At 57.0% G+C, this 12358-nt stretch overlaps 1 protein-coding gene across 1 annotated transcript in view; it reads left to right on the plus strand.

Annotated features, from left to right (window-relative positions):
• Nucleotides 1–12358, plus strand: part of LOC116779928 (estradiol 17-beta-dehydrogenase 8-like) — a 79557-nt gene that overhangs the window by 5313 nt on the left and 61886 nt on the right.

Raw genomic sequence — 12358 nt, forward strand, 5'->3', positions numbered from 1 at the left:
CACCACAACTCCCCTGAGATCACATCCCTCCAGTGACATCACATCCTCCTCTGTGACATCACATCATCCCCATGACATCATATCTCCTCTATGACATCACATCCATCATATGACATCACAACTCCCCTGTGACACTGCATCCTCCGTGACATCACACCCTCCTCTGTGACATCACATCTCTCCTACGACATCACATCCATCTTGTGACATCAAATGTCTCCTGTGATATCATATTGTCCCTGTGACATCACGTCCTCCCCTGTGACATCGCATCCTCCTCTGTGACATCACAGCTCTCCTATGATGTCACATCCTCCCCATGATATCACATCTCTCCTATGACATCCCAACCTTCCTGTGACATCACATTCTCCTCTATGACGCCACAGTCATCAGATGGCATCACATCTTTCCTATTACATCACAGTTCCACTGTGACATCACAGCTCCCCTATGACATCACATCCTTCCTGTGACATCACATATCTCCTATGACATCAGATCATTCCTGTGACATCACAGCTCCCCTGTGACATCACATTCTCCTCTGTGATGTCACATCCTCCCTGTGACATCACATCTCCTCTATGACGTCGCATCCATATGACATCACATCTCCCCTGTGTTATCACATCCTCTGTGACATCACATTGTCCCTGTGACATCACACCTTCCTCTGTGACATAACATCTCTCCTATGTCACCACATTCATCCTGTGACATCAAACCTCTCCTGCGATATCATATCGTCCCTGTGACATCACATCCTCCTCTGAGACATCACAGCTCCTCTATGACATCACATCATCCTTGTGAAATCACATCCCCCTCTGTGACATCACGTCCTCCCCTGTGACATCGCATCCTCCTCTTTGACAACACAGCTCCCCTGTGACATCACGTCTCCCCTATGACATCACATCTTCTCTGTGACATCACATCCTCCATGTGACATCACATCTACCCTTATGACATCACAACCTCCCGGTGGCATCACATCCTTTCTGTGACATCACATTGTCCCTGTGATGTCATGTCCTCCACTGTGACATCGCATCTCCTCATGACAGCACATCCTCCTCTGTGACCTCACATCTCTCCTATGACATCACATCTCAATGACATCACATACTTCCTGTGGCATCACATCCTCCCTATGACATCACATCCTCCTCTGTGACATCACATCTCTCCTATGCCATCACAGCTCCTCTATAATGTCGCAACCATCATATGACATCACATTCTTCCTGAGACATCACATCCTTCCTGTGACATCATATCCTCCTCTCTGACATCACATGCAACATAACAGCTCCTCTGTGACATCACATCATTTTTGTGACATCACATCCTCCCCATGATGTCAAGGGGATATGTGATGTCACAGGGGAGGATATGACGTCACAGGGATGATATGATATCACAGGAGAGGTTTGATGTCACAGGATGGATGTGTTGTCACAGAGGAGGATGTGACTGCTCCATCTCAGAGTCACCTCAGAGGGGCCCTCACGGGTACCTTGTCCCTCTAAGTTTTTCATGTTATCCCACAGATTTCCCGGAACAAACCTGATCTTGTACCCCTCTCCCATCATGTCCAGTTTAGAACCCTGGGACACTGTGGAACCTCATGGAATGAAGGGGCCACTGTGACACCACAGGACTTCATGGAACCCAAGGGACCCTGGGACACTGTGGGGGCTCATGGAACCAAAGGGACCCTGGGACACTGTGGGGGCTCATGGAACCCAAGGGACCCTGGGACACTGTCAGGAGCCTTGTGGTGCCCAGGGTTGAGGAATCCTGTGGGTGCAGGTGGCTCAGGGAGCAGCTGCAGTTGGAGCTGTGGGATGAGCTCTGGGTGAGGGGCCTCAGACCAAAGGCCATGAGCTGCCCACCCTGGAGCAGCCAAGGGAGAGGACACTTGGAGACAGGGCAGGAGCCCAGGACTCAGCAGGAAGAGCAGTTTGTGTGCTTGGAGTGTGAGGGGATAAAACCACATAGAGGTTTTTGTTGGGGGTCCCTCCTTGAGGCACCAGCTCAGCCTGTATCTGTTTCTTTTTCAGGAATGAAATGTTTTCCTGTTTCTAAGACATGAAACTTTGCCCTGGGAAACCTGGTGTGGAAGCAGTGAGGAAACCCGGTCTGACTGTGAGAGTGGGGGGTGTGGGGAGTCACAGGGGATCCGTCGGGTCACTGGAGCTGCTGCTGCTGGGAAGGGGCCTGAGTGTCAGCAGTGCCAGTCTGGGCTGGTGGGAGAGTGACTGCCAGGGAGTCTTGGGAATGGGGAGCCTGGGAAGTTGCCTTAAGAGTGTGAGGGGGATCTCGTGTGCAGAGACCCCCAGGAACCCCCTGAGCCACTCTGCTCATGGCAAGGATGCAGAGAAGGCAGAGTTACTGAACACCTTTGCCCTGACAAGACCAGCCCTCAGGGATCTCTGGCCCGGGAGACCAGGCTATAGGAATGTTGGATGAAGACCTTGCCTTGCTCAAGGAAGATTGGGTCAGAGAACACCTCCAAAAACTCTACCCCCACAAGTGCTTGGGACACTTCATGACCTCCTGTCACCAAGGGGACCCTGTGACACTGTGGGACCTCGTGGTTCTCAGTCTCTTCCAAACGTTGTGTGCAACTACAGAGAGGCAAAACAGTGGAGCCTGAGCATGTTGATCCAAACTATTCCCATCTCACCTGAAGATGTCCCTGCTAACAGAGGTCCTGTGTGTTCCCTCTGCTCTCTGGGCACTTGCATCCTTTGAGAGCTGCCCATCGCTCCGGTAGCCAAGAGCACAGGGCGGGGGATGCCCTGGAGGGGGAGCAGAGACATCTTTCCTAGATCACCTTGCTCAGAGCCCCACCCAACCTGGCCTTGAATGTTTGCAGGGATGGGGCATCCACCACCTCCCTGTAAATATGTTCCTGTGTTTCATTCTCATCATCAAATATTTCTTCCCTCTCTCTAGTTTGAACCTCCCCTCTTTTAGCTTAACTCCCTCACTCCCTGCCCTATTGTGACAGTCCCTGCTGAACCCTTTGCCCACCTGTTTGTAAGAAGCTGCCTTGAAGTACTGGAAGGCCCCAAGGAGGTCTCCCCACATCTTTTCTTCTGCAGGCTGAAGAGCCCCCACTCTCTCAGCCTGTCTCCATCAGAGAGGTGCTGCAGCCCTGGGATCCCCTTTGTGGCCTCCTCTGGAAGTGCCCCAAGAGGTGCGTGTCTTTGCTCTGCTGAGGAGCCCATGGAGCTGCAGGAGATGCCAGGGCTGGCAGGGGAATCCCCCCAAGCCATTGCCAGTGTGGGTGGGTGCGTTGCAGACAGCCAGAGGAGCCCAGAGCTGGAGGCAGCACTGCAGGTGGGGTCTCAGCTGAGCAGAGCAGAGGGGCAGAACCCCCCTCCCCTGCTGCCCACGCTGTGGGATGAGCCCAGGGCACGGGGGGTTGTGGGCTGTGAGATCCCATTGCTGCCTCCCATCCTGCTTTTCATCCCCCACTATCCCCATGGCCTTGGATGCAGGGCTGCTCTCCATCCCTTCAGCCCCGAGCCTGTCCCTTGAGATCTGGGGGCATTTGACACCCACTGACTCCTTTGATCCCCTTTCCCATCCCTCCCAGAGCCCAGGGAAGGACTGAGGGGCCTTGGCTGATTGTCCCTGACCCTCCCCTGCCCCGACACCAAGCTGTGCTCCTTGGGGACGGTGCTTGGACAGCCCCAGTCAGACCCTGTTTCCCGCTGTGCCCCCAAACCACCGGGTGCCCCAGGGGACGTGGGAACACACATGGACACGGGAAGGCACCCGTGGATGTGGGAACACACACACACAGACAGACACAGAGCATTTGTTTTGCTGCAGGGGTTTATTGATTATTGCAGGGAAATTGCCAGGGCACCCAGGGGATCAGGGGGGTCCTCCAGGGATGATCATCTCCTCATGCCGCTGGAGGGGGACAGGACACGGGTGTCACCACCACTTCCAGTCCTGAAAGACAGAGCCCCAAACCTCACCCCCGGTGTCCACAGGGACATGGGAGGGGCCTTGTCCACACCCCGTCTGTCTGCAGGGAGCTGGGGCAGGAGAAGGGAATTGGATGCTGAGATCCATGTGGCCCCCAGAGCCCCTGAGCCCGGGATGCTCTGACACCTCCCCGAGCCCCTCCCTGCCCTCCCGCTGACCCTGGGGGTCTGCAGAGCCCCCAGTGCAAGGCAAGGCTTGGGGGCAGCTCTGTCCAGCTGCCCTGGAACACGGAGCAGGGACAGCCCCCTGCGTGTCCCTCTGCTGTCCCCAAGCTCTGCCCACTGCAGAGGGCTCAGGGACCCCCCAGGGCCCTGCCAGGCTCCTCTGGGGGGCTGAGGACCCTCCGATATTTCTCACCTGGACATACAGAGAGGCAGCCGAGCGTCACTGGCGCTGCAGCTCCACCTGGTCAGCCACGGGGGGCTGAGGACAAAGGCAGGGTTAGAGACACACTGGGGTGAACTGAGACACATTGGGATGTACTGGGACACACTGGGCTGGACTGGGACACACTGGGATGCCGGGGAGGGTCGTGGCCATGAGAGGGAAGGGTCTGGGCCCAGCAGAACTCGGGGTACCCACCTCAGACCTCTTCACTCGATGGACATCCATGCCTCCCTGGAGAGAGAGCGTGAGGTGTCACTGGTCACTGGGGTGTCCCCAGGCCCAGGAGGGATGGGGGGACTACATTTCCCTCCATTTCCCACACTGGGGACATCCCAACTCCAGGACTTACCCCAACACATCCACCTCCTCCTTGTCCCGAGATTGGCTGGGGAAGGAGAGTAAAGGTTTAAGTAGGATTGGCCCCTGTGGGGCTGGGGGAGGGACACGGGTGTCCCCAGCCCCCCCAGTCCATGGTTGGCCCCAGTCTGAGGGGGAAAATCCCTTCTGCTCCCCCCAGCCCCACTGCACCCAGTTTCCCCCGGGGATCCCTGTTGCTGCAGGGCCCAGGGTGGGGATGGAGACAAGGAGAGCCAGGGGAATTCAGGGCCTGCAGGGAGGGGGGAGGGGGGAGGAGGAGTGGACCCAAAGAGGGTGAAGTGGGGGGAATTAGGGACCCCAGAGGATGGGCATTGGGGTGTGGAAGGGATGGGACTGTGGGGGATGTGAGGTAGGAGGAAGGGATTCCAGTGAAGGGGACCCAGGGAATGAAGCAGGGCAGGGGTGGGGCAGGAGAAATGGGGAAGGGGAGAAAATTGGAAGGACTGGGAGGGGGTTTGGGACTGAGGGGTCAAGGAAGGGGATTTCTGGACACGAGTGTTGTGGGCAATTTGAAAGGGAAAGGATTAGAGGAGAAAGAAGGGAAGAAATGGTGTGGGAATGATGCCCTGTGTGTGTGTGGTGGGGTGGACTGGGGTGTGTGGGAATAGAGTGGGGGCCCTGAGGAAGGGGCCTCCCTGGTGCACACTGGGGTGGACTGGGGAGCACTGGGATGCCCTGGAGGGTGGTGGCCACCAGAGGGGAGGGTCTGGGCCCAGCACAAGCCCTGGTACCCACCGGGCCACCGATCACGCCTGCCTGTAGAGAGACAAGGAGACGTCACTGGTCACTGGGGTGTCCCCAGTGCCAGGAAGGGATGGGGGCCCAAAGTGCCCCCCCCAGTTCCCACACTGGGTGCCCCCCAACTCCCGGACTTACCTCCCCACATTGGACGCCGCCGGCCTCAATGGGCTGCAGGAGGAGAGCAAAGGCTTGGTTGGGGTTGGCCATGTGGGGCTGGGGGGACACGGGTGTCCCCACCCCCTCCAGCCCCGGCTGCCCCCCGGGCTGAGCGGGGCTCTGTGGGATTGCGGCTCCCAGGCAAGTTGGGGGCACCAGTGCAGGGGGAAAGGCAAGGGATCAAGGGCAAAGCCTGGAGGAAAGGCCCTGGGAATGGGCCATGGGAGGGCATTTCCCAGTTGGTGCCACTTCAGCCTGGCCAGGCCTTGTCCCACTTGAGCCCAGTGTGGAGCTTGGGCCTGGTTGTCCTCCTTGGACTCCAGTGGGGCTTGGCCCAGTTCCACCCAGTTTGGGTCGGACCTTTACCTTGGCTGGGAAAGAGAGGAGATGGTGGGGAGATGCCCCAGGGAACCAAGAGGATGGGATGGGGAGGCCCAAAAAGGTGGGATTTGGGGTCAGAAAGAGCAGGAAGCGGTGGGACTGTGCCAGGACGGAGCCGGGTGCAAGCATCCCGTGTTGAAGCAGAGCTGCAGCAGCAGGAGCTGAATTGTAGGAAGGGGAAGGAGAGAGGGAATTGTGACCAGAAGAAAGTGGCCTGGCCCAGGGCTGGGGGTGCTGGGGAGTGCTGGGGGAGCCCCTGGATTGGGAAGGGGCCCATCCCTGAGCCCATGGCCGTGGCATGGGGGCCTCACCTTGGCATCTGCCGGGGGGCTCAGCAGGATGGTGAAGAGCAGGGCCACGCTGAGCACAGCGACCTTCATCTTCCTCTGGGCCTGGGCAGCGCTGGCTGAGGCTGCACAAGGGCAGGAGCACATTTATCCCTGCCGGGACTCCTCCCTGCCCCCTCCCCGAGAGCCCCCGGGGCAAAGCCCGGCTGGGCACAGCCCCCAGCCCTGGCCACAAGCCCAGCCCTGGCACAGAGTCCATCCCACCTGTGGCACCCATCCAGCCACCTTCCCTGGCATCCCTCCAGCTTCCTGCACGGGGCAACTGCCCCTGGAAGGGCCCAGGCCCCTGGGGGTGCCAAGGGGGTGGGCAGGGAGCTGAAAGCAGCTGCATACCCTGTGGGGACAATCCCATACAACACAATCCATCCTCCAATGACCCCCAAAGCCTGATCCCCCCATGTCCTCCTGCCCATCCCTTCCCAGAGCTTTCCCTCTGGGACACCCCAGAGCTCAGCCCAGCCCCAAACCCGCTGTGTCTGAGCACAGTTGTCCCTGTTCCCACTCCAGCCCCTTGGCTGAATGCAGGGCTGGCACTGACCCCCTTCTTGGGGCACCAGGACCCCGGGATCAGGGAAACAGGGAGCTGGGAGACAAAGGGGCTGATGGGCAATGGGCACAGCCGGGTGACTGGGATCTCCAGTCTGGGCAGGCACTGGGGAACACTGGGCAATGCTGACCCTGACAGACAAGGACTGGGCCCAGGGAAGTGCTGGGGTGGTGGCAGTGCCCGGCTCCAGCCCATTTGCGGGCACTGCAGCCCCCAAGTGGTGCAGGCCCAGCCACGCCCTCCCCGAGCAGAGCCCAGAGGGGCAGATGCCCTTTGCTGGCCCTGCCCCTGTCCCAGCTGGGCACACCGTGTCCTCCCGCATCAGCCGGGTCCCGCTCTGCTGAGCTGACCCAGGCAGGGGGGGCCAGGGACTGGCAGACCAGCAGAGCTCTGGCTCCACACTGGGCTGGTCCTGGGACACAGCTGCCCCAGTGCCCCCATCCCCAGGGATGGCCCTGCCCTGCCCTGGGCCCAGCGCTGCCCCTCAGCAGGATGGCACCTTCCCGCCCCACTCTCTCTCCCTCCCCACCCGCCTCAGAGACCCCTCTGTGCTGGGACCCCCGTGGGCAGAGATCAAGGACAGGCACTGAGCGGGGGCTCCCGGCACCTGACATAACCTCAATTCTCCACTCACCTTTGGCCACATTTCCGCAACACCTTCCATCCTTACGGGCCCCTGACCAGACACAAGAGACCATTGTGGGGAAGCTGGGAAAACATCTCAAGTCAATGACTTGACTCTTTGCCTTGGATTTTCCCCAGGAGCCGGCAGTGACCTGGAAGATTTTCCTTGTACCCCTTTCTGCTTCGTGCCTCGTTTGTTGGATAATTGAGGAACGTTGACTGAGGAGGGGTCCAGGGGAGGTGAAACCGCTCAAGAAGGAGACATTTACAGCCCCTCAACACCAATGATCCCACTCTGGACCATCCCAGTTGTGGGAGCAGCAGCTCATTGGAAGAGGGAAATGTCCCCAGTTTGGTGTTTGAGAGAGAGAGATGGACGAGAGACGTGAACAGGGTACCTGAGGTGCAGCTGATCCCCCTTGGACTGTCTCCTTCCTTCCCCCTGAGCAGGGCTGGGAGCACCTGGGGAAATTCCTCTTGTTCCTGCAGTCCCTCCTGTGGGATTTTTCCCACCCTCTGGTTCCAAATGGTTTTGGACCTGACCGTTCTCCTCAGGGAGGTGTTGTGGTGACTCACAGAGGGAAAGGGGAGGAGAAAAGGGGACCCTGTCCTCCCCACATTTACGTCTCCCTTCCCAAATTTCTGGTGCCCTTGGCTTCCCCGAGGAGCTCAGTAGCTGCATGACAGGGGACACCAGACTAAGCAGGAGGTCTCTGTCCTGTTGTCCTGGTTTTCACTGGGATAATGGGCTGGTTTACAGTCACTGCCCACAACAGGGACTTGTCTCAGCACAGAATCCTGGAAACATGGATTGGTTTGGGTGGGAAGGGACCTTGAAGAGCATCCTGTGCCACCCCCTGCCATGGGCAGGGACACCTTCCACTAGCCCAGGTTACTCAAAGCCCCGTCCAGCCTGGCCTTGGACACTTCCTGGGATGGGGCACCACAGCTTCTCGGGGCAACCTGTGCCAGGGTCTCCCCCCTCACAGGGAAAACTTTCTTCCCAATATCCCTCTAAGCCTGCCCTCTGTCAGTGGGAAGCCATTCCCCCTTCTCCCATCACTACAGGTCCTTGTCCAAAATCCCTCAGCAGCTCTCTGGGAGCCCCTCGAGGCACTGGAAGGGGCTCTAAGGCCTCTCTGGTGCCTTCTCTTCTCCAGGTTGAACAAGCCCAATTGTCCCAACCTGTCCCCAGAGGGGCTCCAGCCCTCAGAGCATCTTTGTGGCCTCCTCTGGATCCACTCCAACAGGTCCATTCCTCCTGATCTGGGCCCCCCGAGCTGGAGGCAGCACTGCAGGTGGGGTCTCACCTGAGGGCAGCAGAGGGGCACATTCCCCTCCTCCCCTGCCCCCGGGATGAACCCCGCACACGGGGGGTTTCCGGGCTGGCTCGTGTCCCATTTGTCACCCACCAGCACCCCCAGAGCCCTCTCCCACCAGGTTCTTCCATCCCTTCCTCCCCCAGCCTGCACCGATCCCAGGGGTTGCCCTGACCCGGCTGCACCACCTTGGTCTTGTCCAACCTCAGCAGATTCCCGTGTGTGCCGGGAAACGGGGGGAAGGGGAATTCACCCGACTCTTGGAGATTTGTTTGTCTGGTGGTGCCCCAGGGAAAAACAAAACCCTGTCAGTCCCATCTAGTCTGTCCCATATTCCACCCAGGAACCCTCCACCAAACAGATCCACCAGGTGGGGGGAATTCCAAGGCCCTTTTTCGGGCACTGACACGTCACAGCCGAAGGAAAACCCCTCAGTGGATATTTCCACCAGTTACTCCGGCATCAACAAAACTGGCAGCACCTTTATAAAGGACTCCCTCCAACAGTCTGTGGAATAACACTCTTTATTAATACAAATCGGTACAGGTTAAATGTTCGTGGTGGTCAGGGACTGAGTCTGGCTGCAAAAACACACTTCAAACAATGTCAAAATTGTTGTTAAAACAAAGCAAAGCACAACCTCTAAACCAAACCAATCCACAAATACATTAGGAAGCAAAAACCAGCTCTAGTCCTTCCAAGCAGTGACTAACACGCAGAGCTGGATGCACATCCCGTCCCTCAGGTGCGTCACCTGCCCCGCTCAGCTCAGTGTCACAGGTTCAGGGTGCCCTCCATCCATTGGTCTCCATCATTAAGGAAGATGCCGGATACTGGGGCCAGGAGTGAGGAATTGGAGGGTGTGGAGTCCAGCTGGGGATTCCTTGCTGGGGATAAGGGCACGGACAGCAGGATTGGGAAGGGGGCAGCAGTCCTCAGCCTCTGGAGGTGTCTCCTGTAGGATGAGATGGAATTCCCTGTGGTGGAGGCAATCACATCCCCTTGGGATGCAGGGGCTGTAAATGCTCCCCCTGAGTGGCTTCACCTCCCCTGGCCCCCTCCTCAGTCAACGTTCCTCAATTATCCAACAAACGAGGCACGAAGTAGAAAGGGGTGAAAGAAAAATCTTCCAGGTCACTGCCAGTTCCTGGGGAAAATCCAAGGCATATAGTTAAGTCCTGAGTTAAGTCATTGACCTGAGATGTTTTCCCAGCTGCCCCACAATGGTCTCTTGTGTCTGGTCAGGGGCCCGTAAGGATGGAAGGTGTTGCGGAAATGTGGCCAAAGGTGAGTGGAGAATTGAGGTTGTGTCAGGTGCCGGGAGCCCCCGCTCAGTGCCTGTCCTTGATCTCTGCCCACGGGGGTCCCAGCACAGAGGGGCCTCTGAGGCAGGTGGGGAGGGAGGGAGAGTGGGGCGGGAAGGTGCCATCCTGCTGAGGGACAGCGCTGGGCCCAGAGATATGATGTCATATGAGGGATGTGATGTCACAGAGGAGGATGTGATGGCACAGGAATGATGTGATGTAACTGATGCCTTAAGCCCCTTTATAGGTTTTATTTTTCTAATTTTTATAAGCTTTATAAGTAGTAGAAGTAGATTTTAAAAGCAGCATCCCTCACTCCCTTAATTACAACTAGTTTACACATTCCTTAACCCTCTTACCTCATTCTATGCTCCCCATATCAAATCTACCCCTGAATTAAGTGGCAATGTTTAGTCTCTTGTCAAGGCAAGGCCTAGGTTGTTTAGAGAACAGCCATATCAGGGCCTGAACAACAAAAGAGAGTCAAGAACTAGGTGACTATATACCCTCTGTGCTCTGAAGATGATGAGACTGTTGAAGAGGTGGTCCCAAAATACACCCCAGATTCAATTCTCAGGGGGTGGACCCGGGGTGGACCAGAGCAAAGGCTACGGGGTGGACACACTTGGGATTGGACAGACAATATTCTAAAATGGACCATCTGGAGCACAGCGGCGCGTGTCTTTTAACATCCATTGCCTTGGCACAATTAAACCCTTTCCTTATCTCACCCCTAATTAACTGCTCCGAAGTTATTTCTTTAGCACCAACATTCCACAGCATCACACAGAAGAGGAGGTGATGTCACAGAGGAGGATGTGATGCCATAGGAGAGATATGATGTCATACAATGGATGCGACGTCATAGAGGAGCTGTGATGTCACCGGAAGGATGTGATGTCACAGAGGAGGATGCGATGTCATAGAGGAGGATATGATGCCACAGAAGAGGTTGTGATGTCACAGCACGGATGTGATGTCACAGTGGAGGATGTGAAATCACAGGAGAGATATGATGTCATCTGATGGGTACGACACCATATCTCTCCTGTGACGTCACATCCTCCACTCTGACATCATAGAGGACATCATAGAGGAGCTGTAATATCACAGAGAGGATATGATTTCACTGAGGAAGGACGAGATGCCACGTGGGAGGATGTGATGTCACAGAAAGGATGTGATGTCACAGATGAGGATTTTATGTTGTACAATGGATGTGATGTCACAGAGCAGGATGCGATGTCACAGGAAGGATGTGATGTCATAGAGGAAGATGTGACATCACAGGAGAGATATGATGTCATATGATGGATGGGACTTCATAGAGGAGCTGTGATGTCACAGGGAGGATGTGACGTCACAGAGGTAGGATGAGATGTCATGGGGGATGCCGGAGTAACTGGTGGAAATATCCACTGAGGGGTTTTCCTTTGGGTGTGTTGTGTCAGTGCCCGAAAAAGGGCCCTGGAATTCCCCCCACCTCATTGTGGATCTGTTTGCAGGAGGGTTCCTGGGTGGAATATGGGACAGACTAGATGGGACTGACAGGGTTTTGTTTTTCCCTGGGGCACCACCAGACAAACAAATGTCTCCTTCTTGAGCGGCTTCACCTCCCCTGGGCCCCTCCTCAGTCAACGTTCCTCAATTATCCAACAAACAAGGCACGAAGCAGAAAGGGGCACAAGGAAAATCTTCCAGGTCACTGCCGGATCCTGGGAAAAATCCAAGGCAAAGAGTCAAGTCATTCAGCTGAGATGTTTTCCCAGCTGTCCCACAATGGTCTCTTGTGTCTGGTCAGGGGCCCGTAAGGATGGAAGGTGTTGCGGAAATGTGGCCAAAGGTGAGTGGAGAATTGAGGCTGTGTCAGGTGCCGGGAGCCCCCGCTCAGTGCCTGTCCTCGATCTCTGCCCACGGGGGTCAAAGCACAGAGGGGCCTCTGAGGCGGGTGGGGAGGGAGGGAGAGTGGGGCGGGAAGGTGCCATCCTGCTGAGGGGCAGCGCTGGGCCCAGGGCAGGGCAGGGCCATCCCTGGGGATGGGGGCACTGGGGCAACTGTGTCCCAGGGCCAGCCCAGTGTGGAGCCAGAGCCCTGCTGGACTACCAGTCCCTGGCCCCCCCTGCCTGGGCCAGCTCAGCAGAGCGGGACCCGGCTGATGCG

Source organism: Chiroxiphia lanceolata, chromosome 33, assembly GCF_009829145.1.
Source record: "Chiroxiphia lanceolata isolate bChiLan1 chromosome 33, bChiLan1.pri, whole genome shotgun sequence".
NCBI classification, from domain to species: Eukaryota; Metazoa; Chordata; class Aves; order Passeriformes; family Pipridae; genus Chiroxiphia; species Chiroxiphia lanceolata.